Source organism: Pelmatolapia mariae, linkage group LG10_11 (genome assembly GCF_036321145.2).
Source record: "Pelmatolapia mariae isolate MD_Pm_ZW linkage group LG10_11, Pm_UMD_F_2, whole genome shotgun sequence".
Classification (NCBI taxonomy): Eukaryota; Metazoa; Chordata; class Actinopteri; order Cichliformes; family Cichlidae; genus Pelmatolapia; species Pelmatolapia mariae.
Window position 1 is genome coordinate 38282197 of NC_086236.1, and position 5000 is coordinate 38287196.

A 5000-nucleotide genomic window follows, 5' to 3' on the forward strand; every position below is an offset into this window, starting at 1 on the left:
CTTTACGGTCGAAAAAGAAGTGTTGCTGGCGCACTGGCCCTGCTGATGTTGTGTCTCCATTTGGCCGAGGGGGTGAGTCGGCCTCCTCTCTCCTTTACGGTCGAAAAAGATGTGCTGCTGGCGCACTGGCCCTGCTGAATTCCTCTCTCCATTTGGCCGAGGGGGTGAGTCGGCCTCCCCTCTCCTTTACGGTTGAAAAACGTGCTGCTGCTGCTGCTGCACTGGCCCTGCTGATGTTCTCTCTCCATTTGGCCGAGGCAGTGAGTCGGCCTCCTGTCTCCTTTACGGTCGAAAAAGATGTGCTGCTGCTGCACTGGCCCTGCTGCTACTCATGTCGAGCATGGACCTTGACCTCCAGCCGGCCCCGAGGACGCACATGCTCCCCTGCCCTAGTCCCCCAGTAGCTTTCCTTTCCTGCAGTGACCCTGTACCGCATATCCAGCATGGACCTTGACCTCCAGCAGGTCCCGGGGACGCACATCCTCCCCTGCTCTACTCCCCCAGTAGCTTTCCTTTCCTGCAGTGACCCTGTACCACATATCCAGCATGGACCTTGACCTCCAGCAGGCCCCGGGGACGCACATCCTCCCCTGCTCTACTCCCCCAGTAGCTTTCCTTTCCTGCAGTGACCCTGTACCACATATCCAGCATAGACCTCCGGACACCCTGGTGAAGACCCTGTTGTGGAAGTTTTTCCACTTAAATAAAGCCTGCAGATGAGCGGTGAGCGGTAGCTAACATTCTTTAATCAAAACACACAGAACAGACAACCAAACTTGATGGAGAGCCTGCATGACGCGGGGCAGGTCAGCAGAGTCTCCCTGAGCCTAGCATGGCTCTCAGTTAAATACCTTCTCCAGGAAGAAAAGGCAGTACACAGCTGTTTCACACCTTAAGGTTCACACTCCCTTGCTACCTCCCAGAGTCCTCAAAGAGACAAAAGACTCTTACTGTGGAGTGGTCTGCTTCCCCCCAACTTCCTTCTTACAGTATGGGTGTCAGACATGTTAAAATGCAGTGGCACCAAGGCATTATACAATAAAATAATGTGATTAGTACATAAGTAAAAGAAATTCCTTCACAATCCCACCCTTTGATTCTTAAATCAAGAATCACATTAATACCAGAATTTCTTTCCTGACATTCTGTATATCACATCAACATTATTTTACACTTAAAGGAGTTTCACACTGTGTATCCTCACTTCACTGTTCTCCCACCACCCTTTGTTCATCTTTTAATCATCTCCACAATCTAAGCTCTCACATGCAAATGGCAACAACAATGATACAGAGGAAAAGCCTTCTCTGGAGTGTCAAAGTGCTTTGCATGGCAAAGTGAAACAGCAATAGGTGGTCATTCGGTCATGGCTCCTGGTGTCTGCGCCATTTACAGAGTCATAATTCCAGCGCTGATCTCCCTCTGTGCTGTCACCTTTGGAGCTTGGCATGCTCTCTTCATCCCTCGATTTCAGTTCCAACGCGGCTGTAGATTAGGAGCAGAGCAAGTCGTACACTCCTGTTGTCTTCCTCAACGTCAACGGCGAAACTCTTTCATTTTATTTAAGATTTGCTGTTCAAAATCTCCTTGTGACAATCCTTTGGAAGCCCAGTGGTGCAGCCCACTGTCGTTTGTCAGCTGTCCTGCAGATGGTCCCTGCTTCACACTGGTCCTGTTGAAGCGTTCTCTCCCAGTCATGGTCTGCATCTGCACCTCAGTCTCTTCTTCCATATCCCTCATGTCACGGTCTCTGCAATTTAAAAATGAAACCCAGATAGCAAGACGACATTGAATCTATGTCGATTTTTCATCCGAACCGTCGTATATGGTCGGGGTTGAAATGCCAATGTTGTAACAACATTGAAATACTGTGGTAAACCGACGGTCTTACTATAGGGACGTTGTAACGATGTTGATTCACCGTTGTTTTTTTGTCATTGATATTTGATCTATTTATAGTCGACCAGGTGACAACAACAACATCGAGAAAACGTCTATTTATAGTTGACGATCATTCGGCTCCGGTCACCATCAAAAACCATCGATTTGTAGTTGAGCATTAAATTGCATTGCAACTGATCGGGTATAAAGTACCAGAGAAAGTAGATTTATTGTTCATTTGTTATAAATGACTTGGTCTAGTTCACCAGCTTTAAAAAATCGTGTCTACGTGCAATTTATGTATAGTTGACCGGGAAATTAAAGCAGCGATCACTTGGACTATTCCGCAGCACCCCTCTCACATTGGTACATCCCCCCCCCCTCCCCCGGTATTCATTGTCTTCTACAGTAGAGCGGGACATTTAATTTACTCTCAGCGGAATTGACCGGAGAAGGCATCAGTTCATGCACTGCACTGGCCCGCACCACGATTAGTATAAGGTAAGAATGAATGATTTTTTTTTTCCTACTCGGTATTTCCATGTTTGCATTTGAATAACATTAAAAAAAAACTTGTTAATGTTGTACATTAACGAGTTTTTTAAATTGTGTCTACTTCTTACAATCTGGCAACAAATAAATTGCACTGCGAACAAAGTATATCAACAAAGAAAACATTTTCGTTTCATAATTTCTTCGTTATATTCCCTTACAAAGCTAGCTTTAACGCTTCGAGGTTTCCTTTGTTCTTGCCGTCGCCTCGGCGCTTGACCCAGACTTTCGCTCTGTAGTTGCTTAGTACTACAAAAAATTCTAAATCTGTGATATATGATTGATAAACGTAAAGTTAACTGTATAAACGTGTTCAATGACTTTGTTACTTTTGATGATTGGAGAGCACTCGCTTCAATGCGCACACGAAAACTTTAGACTCAGTTTGAAAGCTCACGCAGCATGCGTGACTGTACGTTGCACGCTCAACTAACTTTACGTTGCACGCGTACATGACTTTCCGTTTGTGCCTTGAATAATGAATAAGGCTACGTCCACACGTACCAGCGTATTTTTGAAACCGCTGATTTTTCTATGCGTTTGCACCTTTTGTCCACACGTAATGTATGTCTGGCCGTACATTGTGTTTGTATTTCCAGGCACATTTCACGAAGCAGAACGCAGTCTTCAGAGATATCCACGTGAACGCTGTGATACGTCTGACCTTCAGTCCGAAGAAGAAACCCAGACCAGTCTTAAAAGAAAGCACAAGTAAAACCTTTTTATTCACAAACATATCTTTGATTGTTAAGAATTTATGATCTTGTCTTTTATACATATCTGTGGTGCTTGCATACTGCAATATCACCACATAATATAGTCCAAAAAGTGGAAGTTTGTAAACTTTTTAAAAATGCAAAGCCGTGTACACTTGTGCACTTCAAAAATTCATTGTATACTGTACCTTCTTGCACGTTTCTGTTTCCTGTGTGTGTTGTTAGAAATCAAACTAACTTTAGGAAACAATATGCCAAAAGCATATTTACAATTACTTAAGACCGTTTTTAATTTCTTTTCTTTAGACCAAATCCCCTGTACACATATACGGACTCAGAGGATGAGCAGCCTACAAAAAAACGGTTTCCCCAGGCCCCTCGAGTGAAAATACCAGGTAATAAAATACTGTCTAGTGTCTGTGTACATATCTGTGTCTGACACGAGGAAACTTTTTTGACAAGTTGTCTGTATTCTTAAATACTTAAAAAATTATCTTTTTCTAAACAGCCCTCATCACTCCGCAGTCTGCCCCCCAGCCCACTGATAGCAACCATCATAATGCCCCACCCAGCTTCCGGCACCTTTCGCCACTCCGGCACAAACCGACACAGCTTTGCGATCTCGCCAGCATGCAGAGTCTGATGTCTTCCCTATAGATGGTATGCTTTTAAAAAAGCTTTAAAGCTGCATCACAATGTCATTGTACTCTTATCTAAAAAAAAAACCTAATTTATACTCCTGAATGTCATCTTGTTGTGATTTTTTTTTTCTGTAGATTCCAGAGACTCTGTGAGGCCACTATTACAAGGCAAGTTTGAAAATCTTGGAATTTCACAGTTTACATGGTATAACAAATATATGTGACAGGCAAAAACTAGTAAACACTTTTAGCAGTTACAAGAACTAACAAATGAATATCCAACAAAAGGGAATAGAAATACATTGTACTGCCAATACTTTGGTTTATTCTTTGTATGACTTGAAAATCAGGCTTTAGGGAAAACTAAATGACATGTTTCTATCATCAATTACATGAAGTAAACACACAGGCACTTGCATACACATTTAAGACATGAGACTCGCTAATTCCATCTCATAAAATGTGTCTATAGGTGAGACGCTTTGCGTTGATTGGTGCTGCTGGACCACACTGGAGGTGCGAGTCCGCCGTGTAATGGTTTATGCCATTACAAAGGAGCTGGCCTCTGTACTCAACTGGACAGGGGAAAAAAAACAAGGACCAGACAAAGCAAAAAAGGGCATTTAAAGACACAGCGCCGTGCAGATGCATATTTGGTAAGTTTTAACATTTATTGTAGTTTTATGAGCCTAAAGTGAACAATAAAGGGATCAATTGATGTGCTGGGTGCATTTCACATTTCCTATGTCTGTTTTTTGCTATATTACTTTGTCTTTCTTAATAACAAGACTTTCATGTCCGGTTAATCTGGAGATGGAGTCTTTGGTCTTCGGCTTGTTTTGTCCTCGGGTTGTACACTTTGTACAGCCCGAGGACCCATGTTTTCTTTTTTTTTTAAAGGATACACGGCACACCATGCTAAGACATATCACATTTTCAGCTTATAGCTCTTTGGGAATCAAATGCGGCAGTTTGCTGATTTCCGCCTGGTGACTTTCATGTTTATCAGCCTAGGAGTTTACATACTTTCTCCCTGCTGAAGACAATTAACAAGAGCTTATTCATGTGCTCTAATTCCCTTTTTTGTGTGTGTGTCTATTTTTGTCCTAGATGGCCTGGCGCAGCAGGTAGGGGCGAACTCTATGTCTGAGTTGGTCTTTGCTCAAGCAGTCCAGAAATGGCTCAGATATGCTCCAGATCGTACGGGTGG

At 43.2% G+C, this 5000-nt stretch overlaps 1 long non-coding RNA gene across 1 annotated transcript in view; it reads left to right on the forward strand.

The window, feature by feature from the left end:
• The first annotated feature begins 3929 nt into the window (after positions 1–3929).
• The window catches only part of LOC135933655 (uncharacterized), a 1253-nt gene continuing 182 nt past the window's right edge, over positions 3930–5000 (forward strand). Inside the window, exons 1-3 of the long non-coding RNA XR_010573865.1 lie at positions 3930–3958; positions 4263–4446; positions 4901–5000. The exon at positions 4901–5000 is cut by the window's right edge and continues 182 nt beyond it. This is a non-coding gene — a long non-coding RNA (uncharacterized LOC135933655). The remainder of the gene's footprint in view (positions 3959–4262; positions 4447–4900) is intronic.